The sequence below is a fragment of the Podarcis muralis genome, chromosome 11 (genome assembly GCF_964188315.1).
Source record: "Podarcis muralis chromosome 11, rPodMur119.hap1.1, whole genome shotgun sequence".
NCBI classification, from domain to species: Eukaryota; Metazoa; Chordata; class Lepidosauria; order Squamata; family Lacertidae; genus Podarcis; species Podarcis muralis.
In genome coordinates this window covers 19,350,589-19,371,077 of record NC_135665.1, presented here as the reverse complement: position 1 = coordinate 19,371,077, position 20,489 = coordinate 19,350,589, and the positions used below count along the sequence as shown (strand labels likewise).

Genomic DNA, 20,489 nt, shown 5'->3' with positions numbered 1-20,489 from the left:
CGATTTTCTTCTTCTATCCCTTGAAGCATTTGCCCCCACAAACAGGGAGAGTTTACTTCAATTTCATGGATTCCTCCTTGACTTCTGGATGTATTTCCTGACAGTTGTAATGATAAACCATAACTTCCTTCTGTGAAAGTAAGATCTGCCTTCAGCTTTCCACACTATTCTCTCTTCCTCTTTTACATGCAAAGGAAGATTTGTATCTTCCACTTTTGATTTTAAACTAACCACAGTGCTGCATGAAATTCAAACCTGGGGAGACTGTGGTTTGTTTATACTACAGTTATTGAGAAGCCAGGATCAAACAGTAGTTCCGGATTTGAAACCATAGTTTAAACAAACCATTTCCCCAAATCAAGTGCCAAAGTCAACTGTGGTTAGTTTTTGAACTCTGCAACAGCTTTCCAGCATCTTCCTCTAGTGTACAAATAACTTCTGTTTATACAGGTTTTTTTAAAAAACAAAACAAACGCAGAACAAAGAATGCACACCAATCAGCTGCCTTGAATGATTTTAAAGAAAGAGACAACTCCCGCCCCATCACAGGAATTATGGGAGAAAGGGAATCCCTTTACTTCCCCCACAAAAAGCCACACGTGGACATATTTCTCTGCAATTTGTCAGGCTTATTCCACTCTGGAGGGATACCTATACCTGTTCATTTCATCCCATTTGGCGAAAAAAAAAGGGGGGGGGGGTGATTGTAGCTATTTTTAGATTCCCCATTGTAATGAATGGAAGAACATGAAGCTTTATTTTATAGAGTGGTTCAGTGAGAAATACAGAGCAGAGGTCAGCAAACTTTTTCAGCAGGGGGCCGATCCACTGTCCCTCAGACCTTGTGGGGGGGGGCCCAGACTATATTGGGGGGGGGGAATGAACAAATTCCTATGCCCCACAAATAACCCAGAGATGCATTTTTAAAATAAAAGCACACATTCTACTCATGTAAAAACACGCTGATTCCCAGACTGTCCACAGGCCGGATTTAGAAGGCGATTGGGCCGGATCCGGCCCCTGGGCCTTAGTTTGCCTACCCATGAAATAAAGCCATGTACTCCAAATACATGTACTCCAAACATTCAAATGTTGCTAATGAAATAGGAAGCACAATGCTAAGAAGGAGAAGGAGGAGGAGGAGCAGGAGGAGGAAAAAAAAAGAAAAAGTTTTGCTTATTCAAGAAATTATGAAAAAATGAATTTTTTGAAAGCTGTGGATATCAACCAAACTGACTTAATTTTTTTGCATTGACAACAGTCTACTTTCGCAAATCTTGGACAAAAGAAACCAAGATGAAGCAAATGGGACATTAAGCTTGACCAACATAGCAAAATTGATAAACTAATTATCACGTCTGCAAGTACAATTAACCGGAACTTCACCCTAGTGCTGCTGTGGATGTATGGATTATCCTTTTAATTACTTGCCTTTCATTAGAGATCATCCTCTATGGCAGTAGGGAGGAAAGTTAGCTAAATAGGAAAATGAAGATAAAATCACAGCAGTCTTCTTTTACATGTAATGATGAATTCATGATACTGAAAATGAAAGATAGCCACAAGGCCCACAACTAACTTGTAAGAACTGCCCATGCTTTTAAAAATAGCAGCACATATATTCAGAAAGTTAGGCATTTCCATCCTTCATCCAGCAGGATTGTATGAATGGCATATAAAATGTGTCCTTATATGTATGCATTATCATATAAAATATATAGCCAGAAGGGAATACAAGGAGCCTGCATATCACAATTCTGAAAGCCCAATTACCCTAAAGGAAAACAAAACTTTAAATAAATAAATAAACAAAACCTGCTGTGGCCAATACCTAGGGCATAAAATTTGACTTACCAAATAGCTAAAATATGTGATATTTATATAGTGTGGTATGATTTTATCTCATACAAAAATCAGGAGCGTGTGCAGCAACATTTATTAAAGACTTTCCTCAGATTATGTGGAAGAAATTATGTACAAATTGTAATATTGTGATGAGGTATGCAGGGAAATGGAGCTCCAAGTTGCCGATGGATCTAACATATATGCTTACATACAGGTAAAGAGGAAATACATGTTTAAAAAACACAAACTGATATTTACAAGATAGTAACAAATTTTTACATCATCACAGCTGGAACTGCGATTAACAGAGTGTTGCTAGTGGCTGGCATTCCCTTGTGCAGTTTTTCTTGGCTGTGTGGGCAGAGTAATTATATATTTTAGTCAATAGGTGGCACTGGATTTAGTCCACAGTTTCTTGTTACTGTTCTGCTCCTATTATAGACAATAAAGTTTTTGTCTAGCTTCCTGGACAATGTTTCCTCTGAGCTTTCCGTGACATTGGCTTTCCTGCCAATCATTATTTGTAACAGACAAAAGACTCCAATAAGGGAATGCTGGGCAAAAACCAAGCCCTAAAAAATAGCACTGGTGATATATTTTCATCTTTGTTGAATCCTTAGTAATCTCAACCCAACAATCCACATGTGGTGTTAATGCAGTAAGAGGGAAGGTAAACGGCGTTTCCGTGTGCTGCGCTGGCTCGCCAGATGCAGCTTGTCACGCTGGCCACGTGACCTGGAAGTGTCTCCAGACAGCGCTGGCCCCTGGCCTCTTAAGTGAGATGGGCGCACAACCCCAGAGTCTGTCAAGACTGGCCCGTACGGGCAGGGGTACCTTTACCTTTACCTTTAGATATATTTTAGCAGCTGCTTGGGGTAGGAGGCAGTCAATTTTTGCTAGTTCAGTTTTTACCATATTGACTAGAAGTTTTTCAGTGTTTTATGGGTTCGTTTTTTTATTCACCCAAACACATTCTGGGCTTAAAATAAAAATGCACTCCTGGTGTTATGTCAAAAATATTTAGGAAGAAAGAAGATTGTTTTCATTGTCCTCCATCAATCCTATAGAAATATTCACTGACATGATAAATCATTTTTATGCCATTCTCTTTTCTAATCAAACGCTCCGTGTGAATTTATAAGCAGCCCAATTGATATGCATCTTGCCATGTATTATGATAGCCCATGCCCTGTTGCACTGCAAAAACCTGCAGCTGTCTAAAGCTTGATTATGTATAAATGCAAAGCCCAGATGCTTAGCCAACAGTGCTTCAACAAAGGACAGCTCCTCGCTTGTTTTTGTTTGAATTATAATTGAGCAGATGTATATATTTCAACCCACGTTGTCTCTCGTGTACTTTTCGCCTTTTTCTCTGAATGCCTTTCTGAAGGAACCATTGAAAGAAAAACAACTACATTGTGAACTGTCTAAAAGATCTAAGTGGGGTCATTAATGCTTTTGACAAATCCCTCTGCCTTTAAGACAATCTTTTTAAAACTACAAAGATGAGCTCCCTCCTCTATCAGCTGAGCTGCAGATAGCTTGGTGGTGGTGGTGGTGATGATGGTGTGTGTGTGCGTGTGTTTAAGAAAAGAATACTTCAATGGAAACTGGCATCTGGGTTGAAACAAAAAAGGCTCATACACTGCCAGACTTCTAAAGAATAGAGTGAGATCAGGCAATAAAGCATTACACCTGCTGAAAGCAGGTAATAGAGGCAATGAAAGAGTGTTTGTAACCCGAATTGCCCTGCATAGGAAAGCCTTTTGTCAACTGCACGTGGGTGGTCATTCTGCAAAGTCAACGAGGGATCCTGTAGCATTAGGCAAAAACAGGACAAATCGCTGTTTCCCTTTCACACTCAGGTATCACATATGTAACCTTTTTCTCACAGTCATAAAACACCAGTGGCATTGGTCCTCTATTGGTGGTGGTTTGTTGTTGTTGTTTAGTCATTTAGTCGTGTCCGACTCTTCATAACCCCATGGACCAGAGCACGCCAGACACTCCTGTCTTCCACGGCCTCCCGCAGTTTGGTCAAACTCGTGTTGGTAGCTTCGAGAACACTGTCCAACCATCTCGTCCTCTGCCATCCCCTTCTCCTTGTGCCCTCCATCTTTCCCAACATCAGGGTCTTTTCCAGGGACTCTTCTCTTCTCCTGAGCTGGCCAAAGTATTGGAGCCTCAGTATCAGGATCTGTCCTTCCAGTGAGCGTTCAGAGCTGATTTCCTTAAGAATGGAGAGGTTTCATCTTCTTGCAGTCCATGGGACCCTCAAGAGTCTCCTCCAGCACCATTATTCAAAAGCATCAATTCTTCGGTGATCAGCCTTCTTTATGGTCCAGCTCTCACTTCCATACATCACTACTGGGAAAACCAGTAGATTTTCCCCAGGACCAGCTGAGAAAGAGCACAGTGGTCACCTCTGCCCAAGCAAAAAGTGTCATTCATCACATATAAAATATAACACAAGTAATCTGGTCAGGAAGCTTTTGGGTGCAAGTGGCTTCAGTCTAGCTCCAGTATTCATAGCAAAATAAGCACAAATCTGTCATCTGCTTATAATATGACGTGTGCTTTCCCCCTTTGCAGGGCTCTTTCCCAGCTTTGCGGAAGAGAGCCTTGTATGCAAATATGTAATATGTAATGCAGCTCTCAGTGAAGGCAATCTCTCCTGCAGGCAAGGCCATTTGTTAGTAACATGTATCAAATAATAAAAAATGATAAGTGAGCATCGCTGTGGATTCAAAGGAATGACAATTCCATTTCCCACACGCACATCCGTTCTGTAGGTCCCTTTTCTTTTCTTTTTTTTATGGAAAATTATTGCACAACACAATAACCTGACTTCTAGTAAGTGCCTCTTGATACCTGCAGGTATTTCTAAATACCTACTTTAATGGAGCATAAGGAAATCCATTTTGTGTTTCTAATGTATTCCCTGCTGGCCCTGATACCAGACCGTTCAGTATTTTGTCTTAGAGGGCTAACGTAAAGGAAGGGGGGGGGGGAGAGAAGAGGATAATCTCAGGCACAATAGATACATGTTATTTTCCCCAGCGTTTGACGCAAAAATAATTGGGTGAGTTCAGGACAACTTCTTGCCCTTTTGAAATCTGAAGCCTGGCCTGGTGAGAGGAAGCTTTTGCGATTTCTACTTAAAAGGACTGCAATATGTATTTTCACATCAGTGTCAGCAACCGCTAAGGAAAGCCAATACGGCCAATGTTATGCTTGCCAAACACAAACAAATTTGTTTTCAAGAAGAGGGCAAGTACAAAGCTTCTCATCTGCCAAAACGAGCACATTAAGAATGACCTCTTTTCTTGGGGCACCTGAACGCTTGTACAGGAAAGCGCTGCAGATATATAATTAATATTAGCTAACACGCAGTAAGGTTAATTGTTGCTTCTCTGAACACTCAATCTGCATGCAGTTGATAAATCGCACAATGAATCAAAAGCGGCTCATATTTAGGTCACACAAAGTCACTGCGTCTTCCTTTTCCTTTTTTAAATTTAAACAGCGAGCCGGATTAAAACACAAGAGTATTTCTGGAGAGGAATTCAGAGAAGCGCTTGCAATAGGCTGCCTTTTGGTGTAAAAAAGGGAGGGAAAGTTTCCTCAGCACACACCCTAGGGACACGTTAATCAAAGCTTTTTAATGTATCCAGTCTGGTCTCTGACAGGCTTTGTTCCAGTGATGGCATCTTGCAGGATAAGGCTGCAAGTTACCAGTAAGACACAATAATTGCCGGGGGTGATAGAGTTTCCTACCTTAAGGCTTCCTACTATTCCGTTCTTTGTATTATTAGGCAAGGCTAGAAATGTCTTGTAATCAAGTGATAAGTGGAAATTTTGATCGGGAAACACATCATGAAGGACAACGGAACAACAAGGTGATCTGTGTTAATTGCAACTCGAACCACTTTTGCCGGATTTCCACTCGCCTGCCACATTTTTTATCATAGACTCGTAGAATTGTAGCGTTAGAAGGGATATATCAAATTCTTGGAATGCCATGGAAATCCCAAATTCTTGTTGGGATTTGGTACCATTTCCTCAGTGATCAGTCAATCAGTCGATGTGTGTGAAGATTTGCTAAATCTTTCATTCACACAGATATTGGTTTTGGTGACACAACTGGAGCTGATTAGAGCCCTCTTCAGGTGTTCACTGCAGAAGACACAAATGAGCAGAGTTTGCTATTCCTTCAGATGACAGCATGCTCTGCATTGCAACAGAACTTGATTCACAATTGGTTGAGGGAGCTGGTTCATTGTGCAAAAGTTTCCAGTGTGGGAAGGAAAGCACAGTTGATGCAGATGATGTCATTCAGGAGCGGGGCTAATCCTGCACATTCCTGGAACTACCAAAATATTGAACCACCGGATACCGAGTCACCAAAATAGGCATATTCTTCAAGCAGTGTTAAGAAAGTAAATAAACGTACTAATGTCAAAACACACAAATCTAATGTTCACAAAGTGCTAATGTTCATGAAGTGCGCAGAGTAATTTGATGTGGCCATAACACATGTGCGAGGCTTGGATCAGTCACTACTTTGTCACGAGAAGCCACTTGTCAGGTGGAAAGGAGCTGCCTGGTTGTTGCTTACTAGGAGGAAGAGGGTGTTAAGTATAATAGATTTAATTGACACAGAAATGGAAAGTGTCTGTGTATTAATGAAGGTTTAAAAATGGATAATAGCTAAATGTGCACTGGAGAAATGGTTTAACGTGGGGTGTTTCCATGAGAGCATATTAAAAGCAAGAGCTCTCTCTGAGTTGTAACTAGTTAATGCTTACCTGTTGATTGTTGTTCTACTGTGTGCTTAGAGTGAACCTTTGATCATGCGATGGAGGCATTGAGTTGCAAATTTCCATTTTGAAAGGGAGCTGCCTTTAGTCTTTTGTTCCCCAAACTCCATGGAGTGAAGATGTAAATGAAGCTCGTGAGGAAAATAGCTCCAGGAAAATGGATGCTGTTAAAGAGAGAGAGAGATCTTTGCTTAGAGGTCTGTTTGGATTATTTCATATTTTCTAAGATGCAGAGACTGTGCTGAACAGCACAAGACATTGTATTTTGGGATGTATCTTTAATGCTTGTGTTCTGTTTTTTAACAAAAGTTCTGCAAGTCAAAGTTTGAATAATATTCTTATGGGCCTGCACAATGAATTCTTCCCAAAAGGAGCCAGTTCTTATGCTTCCAGTCACTTCAAACTGCACAATATTAATATCTACATCAGAGGGGGAGGGACAAGGTGACAGAGAGGTTGATGTGGTACAAAAAGAGCAGAAGCCAGGCCAATCCGGTGCTCCTGGCATTTTTACACCACACCAGCCTCCCTGCCACCTTCACCTCTCCCTCTTGGTAAGCATTAGCAACCCACCTGCAAGGAAGCTATCATAACAGTTCCACCCCACCTGGCTAGCCACTTCTGCCTGACACAACAAAGTCTCCCATAGAGTCGGAAAGCAATAGGTGGAATGTAAAGGAGGAAGGTCAGAATTACAAGGGAGACCAGCAGACTAGCAAAAGGTGCCTGCAGCAACTGGGAAGAAGAAGAAGAAGAAGAAGAAGAAGAAGAAGAAGAAGAAGAAGAAGAAGAAGAAGAAGAAGAAGAAGAAGAATTTATATCCCGCCCATCTGGCTGGGTTTCCCCAGCACTCTGGGCAGCTTCCAACAAAATATTAAAAATGCAAAATATTAAAAACATCAAATATTAAAAGCTTCCCTAAACAGGGCTGTCTTCAGATGTCTTCTAAAAGTCAGACACTTGTTTATTTCCTTGACATCTGATGAGAGGGCATTTCACAGGGTGGGCGCCACTATGGAGAAGGCCCTCTGCCTGGTTCCCTGTAACTTCACTTCTCGCAGTGAGGGAACTGCCAGAAGGCCCTTGGAGCTGGACCTCAGTGTCCAGGCTGACAGATGGGGTCACTTGCAGAACAAGTCAGCCCCTTTAACCACTGGACATGCCACCATGACAGAAATCCTATAGAGAGGTTGAACCCCAGCCCTTCTTACCAGGAAGTTATCCACCTTCAAAGCAGACAGAGAGAACAGGACCATATCCATGATGGGATGGATAAATGACAAGAAGGGAAGAGCGTTCCTGACTGCTGCTCAGATTAACCCACTCTCAAATCTTCTTTTCTTTTCTTTTCTTTTCTTTCAAAAAGCATAATCATAGTAAAATGGTATTGAGCTTTCATTACATATATTTGTGTGTGATGTCCAGTTAGGTCCATGGTAAAATGCAAGTATTTATCAACTGTTTGATAAATATCCTACATTGTTCCATATAATACAGTATAGATATCATGTTTGCAGCCCAGAGATATGCAGGTATTGCCCTGCAGTTTAAAATATATATATGGGCACTATGACCCTTGCTCTCAGGGCCTGCTTTCTGGATCCGTTTTATCATTTAAAATAGTCAACAACTGCAATCACCTAGATTACATTGTTAGTCTGCACACTGCTCTATGCGAGCATTCACGGTAAGAATAAGACGTTAAGTGAATCTGACATGCAGTTTACCAGCAAGTTTCACAGTACATGGGCAAAATGTTGCCCTGAATATGTAAAATATTATGATCATTGCCATACCTAACTAATTGCATTTGAAGCATGCTGGCCATAAAATTAATTAGCAGTACAGAAAGCATCATGATAACCAGCTATAAATACTAAACACAACTAATTATTTCAGTCATAAAAGGGCCCTGCCAATTTATAATGAAGCAATATGTTGCACACACACAAAGAACTCTTTTGTTTTGCCTCTCCCCTCCTCCACGCCACATATTTGCCCATGGAACTTGTTCCATTTAGTGACAGCGTCAGTACTAGCGGATACCAGGCGGAATACAAGCTAAAATGAAACCAGCCTAGGATTTTCAGCATTCTTTAAGATGTTTTGCAACTGCAAAAATGCAGGTAACCTTCTTTTATCGTCGGCATCAAAAGCAGTAGGTCACTCTGGATCTGCGGAGAACATTTTGAGCTCTAGCAACAATTGATTTCCTTAAAAACAAAACAAAAAAAAAGCAGCTGGCATTACAAAGAATAGCCCTCTTTCGATTTTTCTGTTCCACTGAAGCATTCAGAGAATGCAGCAGGCATAATAGGCTGAAGTAAACAGTGTCAGGTTCTGTTATATCAGGAACTCTTTTAAACCAGCCAGACAAGCTATCATCAGTGCTTGAAACACTGTAAATAGCTGTTGAGCCTGAAAATGAGTTTGTTTCCTAACAAGGGTTTTGATGACATTTTGAGGAATAGAAGAAGATGCTTTGCCGACGGTCGTTGTTGCTACACATTCAGTTATGATATGGTTTTATTAATGAGTCAATACGAGCGGTCCATGTGGGGCACTTAATAGAATTAGAAGCTCACTCAGCAAAGTGCCATTGAACTGCATGCTCATAAAGCTTTCCTGGGAACGTGAATGAAAAATAGAGATGGACTGTGTAAATGCCCTGCCTCAAGGTCAGCGTTGGGTGGCTTCAACAGAAATTGTTAGGGTGGTGGCTGAGATAACAGAGCTAACCTATTTCTAAATAACGTACCAAGTAGCTAGCAGCAGTCCAATGTGGGGTGGGCAATTCAGCCAACAAGGTGTGGGTCAAACCAGATGTGCATTAAATAGGCTACCATGTTTTTGAATTATCATGGTATGCTAAAAATGACATTGCCAGACCATCTAACCATGTAGCCTTATATCTGGCGAGTATATTCTTTGGATTAATTCTCTTGATTCTTTCTTCTTTGGAAGCATTCCTGCCCCCCCGCCCCCCCGGTTGTTCTCCACCCAGATCCAAAACCCTATATTGTTGGCTGGTGTGCTTGCTTGGGGGCAGCAGTTCATTGGCTCTCTGTTATGGTTGGTGTGAGAGGTAAGTGCAGAGCAAATGGAGATGAACTACAACTGCTTTCTTTCTGTGTGTGGCAGATGCAATGCTCACGGGGATATATATATATATGCTGATGCAGCAATATTACAAACCTAGGTAGAACTCATCAAAGCTATATCCAAATAAAAGCTTACATGTACTGAGCTTATTCTGAATTGAGTCAAGGGAGTTTGCCCATCAGTACTTGCACCTTCAAATAAAAGAGAAAAGTTACAGTCCAGGGTCATTTTTTAAGGCCATTAATATGCTATTTCTCATTTCCATCTTCTGGAGATGCAGAGGAGATTCTAAACTTAGAAGTTCTGTGAATTCTTGAGGGTGATGGAAGCGATGTTGTGTGGTGGTGGTACATTTTGAGAATAGGGACACGAGTGGTGCTGTGGTCTAAACCCCTGAGCCTCCTGGGCTTGCCAATCGGAAGGTTGGTAGTTTGAATCCCTGCAACGGAGTGAGCTCCCATTGCTCTGTCCCAGCTTCTGCCAACCTAACAGCTCGAAAGCACGCCAGTGCAAGTAGATAAATAGGTACAGCTGGTCAACGGCGTTTCCGTGTGCTCTGGCTTCCATCATAGTGTCCCGTTGTGCCAGAAGCGGTTTAGTCATGCTGGCCACATGACCTGGAAAGTGTGGACAAACACCAGCTTCCTTGGCCTGAAAGTGAAATGAGCACCGCAACCCCATAGTCACCTTTGACTGGACTTAACCGTCCAGAGTTCCTTCACCTTTTTTTTCTTTTACTACATTTTGAAAGTGGTTTTAGCTAGTGTACACATCTACTGAAGAAATCAGTGTCAACCTTCTGGGTATTCTTGGTCCCATCCCTGCCTATGAATGTGCAAGTGACAGCAGTGGCTTGGAGAGCCTTTTACCAATCCTTTCTGATTTTCCAACTGCATGTTTTTCTGGAAAAATCAGATCTAGTCCTAGTCACTTCTAGGCTGTGTTCCACTGTATCCCATTGCAACCTCTTCAAAATTGTCCTGAAACTTCAATTATTTCAGAATGGTGTGGCCAAGCTTGTTTCTGGGATCAGCAAAATGGATCACATTATGTCAATTTTGTTCTAATATTTTGTCATAGAGAGGCATGATAGTAGTTAATGAATCAAAACAACGAATAAATAAAATACATTAAAATACCATGCTGCTGTCGACTTGAATAGGAAATGGATAGTGACCAAAATCTAAAAGGCAGCAGATCTTGCTATTTATATATTGATTGGCTGAGATTTCAAACAGATAAATAGATAAGTGAATAATCAGCCTCTTCCCAGAGAAAACTCTGCTGAAGACCACATATAAGCTGATAAGCATTCATTTGAGTTTGGCAGGCAGAATGCAACAGACAGCCCCAATGTGCATTGTGAGCAGCTTGCAAACTTTGGGATACAAATCCAAAGCGCTTAGCTTGGAAGGAATACCTCGACTGTCCAAACCACTATGCACAGAACCAATTTGGTATGAAACAGATGTACTATGCACGTAGAAAACCTCAATTTGGGAGAGAATAGGAATCATATTCAAATGATCTGTGCTCGATAATCTCAAGACAATGAATCAGTACTATGCCAGCATGTAAAAGATGGTGCTGAGCCTGGCCCTTATCATTAGTGTATTAAGGTTTCCTGGAAGGTAATTAGACAGGATTTTCTGTGTCATTAAGCAATTCACTTTATGTTCCGTATACGCTTTATACTCAGTTTCTGTGGCCTGCTCTCTCCCACCCCCCTCTCAGCTCTTCTGCTACAGTCCTGGGACCCTTCATCTGGCCAAGGACCCATCATCCGCTATACGACCCATTGTTTATTGTTCTGTGTCTGATTTCAACAGAAGCAGACCTGCCTCTCTTCTACTGACACTTTCTTGTTATAAAGGCTTTCATTTTTTTTATCATAGGAATGAAGTACTTAAGTCATTAGTGAGAGGATTATACAATGCATCAAAATAGACCAACTTTCCCCAACCTGATGCCCATCAGAGGTTTTGGAATGAAAGCCCTAGCAGACCCAACTAGCATGGCCAGGTTGCGAGAGGCTGGATGGAACACAGCATCTCTAATTAGAACAGAGTATTTCTAACCCATGGAGGAAATTCACTGGAATTGACTGAATACATTGCTTTATGGATGATGGCAGAACATTTACTGTGTTGTCTTTAGAGTGGCTTTCACAGCGCTTTCTGTAACACATCCTTGACTTCTTTAGGAGTCTCAAAAGCCAGTTCTGTAGGGATGCCCTGGGGCTTAATTAGATTATATCTGAGTGGAGGCAGAGCATGTATATCAGGAGTGGGAATTCAGTGGTTTCCATACTTATTTAACACAGGTATAGCCTGTTCTTCACCATGTTATCGCAAGGTGGAAATACATCCCATAAAATTACAAAATGAGCAAACACCTCAAAATCCCACAATAACAAAATGCAGAATACCAACAGTCATAAAAAGCAGGTGGTTCTTTCTTTTCCCGAATGGTTAAAATGTCCTTGTTGGACTCTGACTTCCATCAGCCCAAGCCGGCATGGCCAATGGCCAGCGATGTTGGCAGCTGTAGACCAATAACATCTGGAGGACCACAGGCACCCACCCCTAGTTCCCACTTCTTAGAAGCCTCATTCTGCTCAATAAACATGGGGATTACTTCCTTTGCCTAAGGAAAGCTGATATACGTTTGTAATCAGACTTGCCCTAAGAGGCCAGTTCTGCACTAGGCCTCTAAGGCACAATTGAAACTTTGGAATCTAGAGAAACAGTCAAACAGTCCCTGCTCTATCTGTTGTGCTCTGTGTTGGCAGTTGTAACCTAGCCAGTACTGGCCCAGCTGTTTCCAGCTTCTGCTTTGTGATCTCTCAGAGTACACTGAGAAGGCGATCTACTCAGCTCACTACCTGACATATCACAATTGTAATGGGGATGATGGAGCCGAAGAGGGTCACCCTCCATGCACCATCATCGATATATTAATCACGCTCCCCACAGACCATCACACAGCTGTTTGTCAGGCTAGGGGAAACACAGTTGTGATGAAGTGTGTGCATGAATGAGTGTGTGTGCAAATCAATTATGCCTTCCAGTTGACTGAATTTGGGGTTCCAAGTAGAATACCGTCCATTGATATTTGGCTGAAGCTCTGATATACTTGGCATATTTTTTTCCCCATGATGCTTTTATAGATCCTTTGATTATGCTTTTTTTTTTTAATGGACAGTAAAACGGAGGAAATGGCAGAGATAGTTGAGTTTTCAGCAATAGTTATAAGAAGCCCATTTGTCCATTTCTGGGTCTTTTAAGCACTCACATTCTTAAACAGAATGTAATTATTGAGGAAATTAACTTTATAGCTGCAGATTGTGGTGTCATGATAATTTAGAGGAATAGAAGGAATGTTTTCTTAGCAATCTTTTTTATCTCTTTCTTTTTTGGTTATCACTTAATGGCATTCATTAAAAGTGATAACAGAAATTGCTTCTCATTTTAAATTTCCTACCAAGTCTCCTGTTTAGTTGAGTTAACTTTCCTTGGAACAATATATTAGTGTCATGCTCAATTGACTTTCTTTATAAAGGAAATGAAAGTCCATTCTCTGCACCAATGGAAACAATATAAATATACATGTTTCTGTCCTTTTGTTAAAATAATTGTAAACTCCAACAAAATCTGTCACAGACAACCTCTATATTGTGATGCAGAGCAGCTGGCTGAAGTCAATTCCCCCCACCTCCAGTTTTTTAAAAAAACATTATTTACCTTTTGGAATCCAGGGCAGTCTAGCAGAGAGCAAAGGCTTGAGCTTTCATTGTCAGCCAATCAGCCGTTTCTCATTTCCTTTCCTCATGCTTTTCTCTGGAACAGCCTGCAGCAAGAAAATATATTGACTTTCCTGAGAACTTGGTGTTCAGACTTTGAAATTGCACTCCCTATCTTTTAATCATTTGATACCGAGAACAGACAAAGGAAGAAATCAAAGGACCGTCCTACTCAGCTATCTTTCCACCTCCTTGTTCTGTCACATGCTTTGTAATTTCGGGACAACAAATCTGTCTCTATAAAACTCGTGATTTCCACTGGTTTGACCCTTCTGCAGTGGAGGTCAACAGGAATTCTATTTGTTGCTTAACTGGTTTCTGATCAGATGCCAACTTCTGCATTCTCGAAATAGAGACCCAGCCATGCCCTGTTCAAAGGACCTCACACACTCAGCTTATAATTGCTCTCATACTTCATGTGTGAGACAGGTAACTGTCCAGTTATTGAGTGTTGTTTATTTTGTGTTATAGGCATTTCAACACTGCTAGGGTTTTCTTCTCAATAAAGCTTTGCAGAACAAAATCATTTGAGGAGCATTACATTCCTTACCAGGGACGCGGGTGGCACTGTGGCTTAAACCACAGAGCCTAGGACTTGCCGATCAGAAGGTCAGCGGTTCGAATCCCTGCGACGGGGTGAGCTCCTGTTGCTCGGTCCCTGCTCCTGCCAACCTAGCAGTTCGAAAGCACGTCAAAGTGCAAGTAGATAAATAGGTACCGCTCCGGCGGGAAGGTAAACGGTGTTTCCGTGCACTGCTCTGGTTCACCAGAAGCGGCTTAGTCATGCTGGCCACATGACTCAGAAGCTGTACGCCAGCTCCCTCGGCCAGTAAAGCAAGATGAGCACCGCAACCCCAGAGTCGGTCACGACTGGACCTAATGGTCAGGGGTCCCTTTACCTTTACATTCCTTACCAGTACACACTTGGCCAAGGCAACAGGAGGCAACTCGTTCTTCAAGAAGAAGCCTTCTTTGGAAGGAATTCAGCATAGCACTAAGGATATTGCTGTTAGTGCATACGTTTCTGCTTTCTGATGAAATGATTTCCTCTCCCCTCTCCACAGTTGTGGTTCTGGGGGTTCTTCTGACTCCACCAAGCCAATTTGGGAGAATGCGAGGGGAGGAGAGGGGGGAAAGCCCTGTTGTGTGGCAGAAGTCCTTGCAAGAGCTTCCACCTAGCAGGAATTGTTCCTTGAATCTAGCCCTCCATGTTTGATCTTTTCCTTTGCCACCTGTTTTGCTACAGAACCTAACCACCTTCTTCTGCCTTTCCATAGGGTCACATCCAAGCTGCATGGGAGATCATTATCTTCAGTTTCACAAATAGGCAAAGAAAGGGGGAGCACTCATAAAGCAATAGAGGTAGGAGGAAGTTGATATGATCATGGGAGACTATAGTGGTTCAGGAAGAAAAAGCTGCTTTTCTGGAAAGCTTTAAAGCAGGAGTGGGGTGCTCATGACCCTACAGCTATTATTGGATCTCAACTCCTATTAGCCCTAGCCAGAAAGGCCAGTGTTCATGGATGGTGGAACTATAGTGCAGAAACACATGGAAGACTACAGGTTCCCTACCCTTGGTTTAAAGGAAGAGATGGAGCTGGAATAAAAGAGGAAGAAAATCTGTTTCAGGCCCCAAGAACATCAATATCATAGGAGCAGAAGAAGAGGAGAGAACAAGTGTGATAGTGGAATTGGAAGGGACCCTGAAGATCATCTAGCCCAGGGTGGACAACTCCCAAGAGACTGTGATCTACTTACAGAGTTAAAAACTGGCAGTGATCTACCTCCTTCTTTGGAGTTAAGGTCAAAGTTGTTGAGCTTTTGTTGAGCTTTTTTAGGGAGAAAGCCCCATTTTTGGGGGGTTCAGGGCAAAAAATTGAGCTTTTTAAAGGGGGGGGCCAAAGTTGTAGAGCTTCTTTGAGGGGAGCCAGTGATCTACCACAGATGTCCAGTGGTCTACCGGTCTCTACCCCCATCATTCTGCCCGGACGCTGAGGTCCAGCGCCGAGGGCCTTCTGGCAGTTCCCTCATTGCGAGAAGCAAAGCCACAAGGAACCAGGCAGAGGGCCTTCTCGGTAGTGGCGCCCGTCCTGTGGAACGCCCTCCCATCAGATGTCAAAGAGATAAACAGCTACCTAACATTTAGAAGACATCTGAAGTTTTAAATTTAGTGACATTTTAATGTATTTTTAATCTTTGTTGGAAGCTGCCCAGAGTGGCTGGGGAGACCCAGCCAGATGGGCGGGGTACAAATAATAAATTAAGAAGAAGAAGAAGAAGAAGAAGAAGAAGAAGAAGAAGAAGAAGAAGAAGAAGAAGACGACAACATGTCTGATCTAGCCCAGGAATACACAGCTGTCCCATATGGGGATCAAACCTGCAACCTTGGTGCTATCAACACCCGCTATCAGCTGAGCTGTCCAGGAAGCCCTTAAAAAGCCACTGAGTTTCTTAAGTGTGAATGGAACCACTCCTTCAGTAATGGGGCTGTCTGAAACACAGTGACAAGTTAAGACTGCCTTCTTATATTTTTAAAAGCTTGTAGCAACTTAATAAAAAAGATATTGGTGGCTAGGGAATCCTGATAAATTTATTTTAAAATCAATGGAACCTAAAGAATAAGTGTCACAAAGAAATATGGCCACATCTGAAGTCTAACAAAAAAAGTTGCTTTTCATGTAACTCTCTCTCTGTGTATGTGTGTGTATAAGATATAAAAGTGAAATGAAATCAGAAGGGTGAAATGATGAGCAAACATTTTAAATCATTTTCCTTTACTGGAGATGCTTTTGATACAATTAATTTGGAAAGTAATGCCTTAAAATTTTGGGAAGTTGCAAAATGCAAATAACATCAGTACTGTATTTGTCCAGTAGATATTGGGTCCATCATCTTAAGAAGAATTGTTAGTGGCCACGAATACAAAAGTACAAAAAAGAAGCATTTTGAACAGTAGGATATTGTGAAGTAGCCAGATCCTGTGTGTTAGACTCACAGACCCTCCAAGTCAAATTCAAAGTTATTGCAGACTGCAAAAAAATGTACAAATGGCCATGCTTATTAAATGACAAACAAACAAATAGCCATGCTCCAGAATATGCAATAGAAAAACACCTTAGCAATCCCAAACATTGCCACATGAACATACACAGAACAAGATGAAAAATAGCATTTTACATTATACACTCATTTTTATGGAAACAGTCAAGAGTCATATAACATAGCATTGAGCCCTGAAGACATGAGTAAAATTTGCTTTCACAGCCATTGTGAGAAACACTGAATATCCATGAAAATGAATGTGCCAATTCTGATCTATGTCTTCAGCGACGATTATGAAAACTCAGTATTTGCCATCTAGCTTTTTATTTCACCTGCTGAGACTATTCACCCACGTGCAGCTAGACACTGAATTATATGGAAAGGACCTTTGGCTATGAAAGATGGTAAATCAGAGCATGGATTCATAGGCAAGGGAGGCCTACCTGGGGACTCTCAGTCATACCGTTAGACAACTTAGACTCCATACTCAATAGCGTTATGCCTCTCTCTGCCCAGCCTTTGGATGCTATTGTGTATCATTTCACTTGCTTCAATATGTGATAAATCAGATCTGGACTTCTGCCCCAAAGTCAGGTCCTGAAAGCACCACTGGACTCCCTCTCACACACAGCTTCAGTTGAACAGAGAGGAGGAATCTGTTGTAAATGGATTTATACCTAGAAAACTGCAGTTCCAACCTGATTGAGCTTTGACCACATTGGACCACCTCTTGCACTGATCTTCCACTTATGCGTGAAGTGGTTGTGATATGTGTGTGTGTGTGTGTGTGTGTGTGTGTGGTGTCACACTAATTCTATGCAAAATTCTGTGCAAACAATGTGTGTATCGTAAGTATGAATCAGTCAAGCTTTGTGCAGTACTATATTTCTACGGCACAATTTTTTAAGTATTAATGAGGATTTTTCTTCTATGTATCTGTTGGCGCACTGGCTGCTCTAGAATACCTGAAATGTATAAATATACACATGTATAATATTATCTGAATGCATGCTGTATGTGACATATCTTGCTTGTCGTCAAGATAAAAGAACGAGGTGGCAATTAGAAAAATAATAATCTGTACACATAAGCCCAATGTTGAGATTGTCAGAAAATTCCCATTCCTAACTGCAGTAAGGGGACGCGGGAGGCGCTATGGGTTAAACCACAGAGCCTAGGGCTTGCCGATCAGAAGGTCAGTGGTTTGAATCCCCGCGATGGGGTGAGCTCCCGCTGCTCGGTCCCTGCTCCTGCCAACCTAGCAGTTCGAAAGCACGTCAAAGTGCAAGTAGATAAATAGGTACCACTCCGGCGGGAAGGTAAACGGCGTTTCCGTCTGCTGCTCTGGTTTGCCAGAAGCGGCTTAGTCATGCTGGCCACATGGCCTGGAAGCTGTACGCTGGCTCCCTCGGCCAATAAAGTGAGATGAGTGCTGCAACCCCAGAGTCGGCCACGACTGGACCTAATGGTCAGGGGTCCCTTTACCTTTATCTAACTGCAGTATCACAGCATTATGGCAAGAAATGCACTTTGATCCTCTCTCCCATTATTTTTGGGCATAGCGTCCATGGTGTGGGTTCAAATAATTGGTCCTGCTAGTGGATTGGATCACACACACACACACACACACACACACACACTGGATCCCTTCCAACTCTATGATTCTATGATTCCCAGCACACAGAGAGTGGAATGCATTCAACTGGGCAAGTAGTAAGGCCTGCACTGACTGAATGTTTGCAACAGCACAATGTATAATTCCATTTTTTAAACAAGTGTTTCTGTTGAAAGTTTTCAGCAGAAAATGAAATAAAAATCAAACTAACCTAAATAAATAAAAATGATAAGAAAGCAAGAAAGAAGAAGAAAGAGAAAAAGAAAGAAAATCCCAATGTTATTTTGAATGGGCAGTGAATAGTATCATGGGTAACCAATGTGAGGGTAGGTAGATTTACATTCATACAGTATTTGCAAATCTGAGCTATAGAGCCTGGGTCAGGTAGATGAGAGTGTGGTTTCTTCCACACCGACTGGAAGCGTGAAAAGATGTCATGTTATTTTAACCAACATTCCTGGGAGATAATTAAAGTGCTTTCACAGACAAGTGAAAACACCTTTTTGTGCTGTATCCCATATATTTCAGCTACATTTCTCCCATGCCCCCAGTCTCCAGAGTTTGCAGGACCTCTGCACAGCTTGTGGTAAATCACCACCTGTACCGGGGGGAGGGTGCAGAGAGGGGGTCGATATGCAGCCTTAATGAAAGTAGCCGTTCTGCTGGCACGCAGAACCCTGGCAGCATGTTCTGTCTCTTTTCCAGATGGTCCTGAATTTGCAGTTTAGCACTAAAGAGCCAAATTTGGAACACATGCAGATATGGTCTAATTGTCTGAAAATGGCATTTTTAAAATAATAATGTAAAAAAACCCTGACTATAGTGGAGAAATCTGAACAGCCACAAGATTTACAAGGTAAAGAAATTGTTGCCATAAGAAGCCTAAGAGCAGACTGCAGATTGGAATGTGTGCCAAACCGAATCCGTTATACTACTGTGGTCGCAAACATTGCTGAATGTGAGCCAATAGGGCCAGCAGTGAGATTCCAGAAATAACATGCCATCAAAATCATTTTGTATTAGCAGCTTTCCACTGCTCTCGTCCAGTTTTGTATTAGCATGTGTCTCCAAAGAGACTGCCAAAAACCTTGTTAAGGTAGCTGTGTGTTTTTGTATCGGACTCAATACTCGGTATATTGCTCCATAGGAAAATATTGCAGCTCGTCCAAACTCTGGCCCTCCAGATGTTTGGGACTACAATTCCCATCATCCCTAGCTAACAGGACCAGTGGTCAGGGATAATGGGAATTGTAGTCCCAAACATCTGGAGGGCCAGAGTTTGCCTCTGCCTGATATTGACCTTCTGTTGCCATTGGGAATAACAAGGGAATAACATTCTCTGAGATGGCTTGGTCTCAAGCTGTGTAGGTTCTTCAAATCATCAGCAGTACCTAAACAGCTTTGGCCCAGTATACCTAAAGGAGCATCTCCGCCTCCATTGTCCAGCCCGGACACTGAGGTCCAGCTCCAAGGGCTTTCTGTTGGTTCCCTCATTGCGAGAAGTGAAATTACAGGGATCCAGGCAGAGGACCTTCTTGGTAGTGGCACCCGCCCTGTGAAATGCCCTTCCATCAGATGTCAAGGAGATAAACAACTGTTTGACTTTTAGAACATATCTGAAAGCAGCCCTGTTCAGGGAAGTTTTTGATGGTTGATGTTTTATTATTATTATTATTACTATATTTTGTTGGCAGCTTCCCAGAGTGGCTGGGGCAACCCAGTCAGATGGAACAACAACAACAACAATCTACAACAACAACAACAACAACCATCTACTGCCATTAGCAACTGGACAGCCAATTCAGTTTCTTTTGCACTGGTAATATGTGGGGGGAGATATTGTTGCCCACATAGTGTAACTGTGGCATTTTGTAGTAACAGCAGCTTTGGTTAACTGTAGTTAACCAAAGCTAAGGGCAGCTCATTGCAATAATCCAGTCTCCTCTTCTGGAACTTGCATTAAACTTTCATAATATTAATCACTATCCTTCTTTATTGCAGCTCTCTTCCAATAGGCTTTCTTAAAACCCAGTCCCTCCAGTTACTTTTTCTTCTTCTTTTTTTGGATATGATCACTCTCTAAAGGGAGTCATAATATATACCAGCACTAACAACGTTTGCCAAGCACACAGGCGTTGGAAAGAAAAACTCTTTAAGTAGTTTTTCTTTTCAGCTTTTAGCTCTGTTAATGTTGCAGACACTGCCAGAACAGGAAATCTGCAAGTTTCCCGAAGGATATTTTGCACTCCATGTGCCAGTTCAG

At 41.9% G+C, this 20,489-nt stretch overlaps 1 long non-coding RNA gene across 1 annotated transcript; it reads right to left on the bottom strand.

Moving 5' to 3' along the window:
* Positions 1-1,509: 1,509 nt before the first annotated feature.
* LOC144329197 (uncharacterized) lies at positions 1,510-13,777 on the bottom strand. Its single transcript, XR_013394633.1, has 3 exons — positions 13,511-13,777; positions 6,654-6,829; positions 1,510-4,245 (listed from the first exon to the last, which is right to left on the bottom strand). It is a non-coding gene; the product is annotated as an uncharacterized LOC144329197 (long non-coding RNA).
* Positions 13,778-20,489: the final 6,712 nt, after the last annotated feature.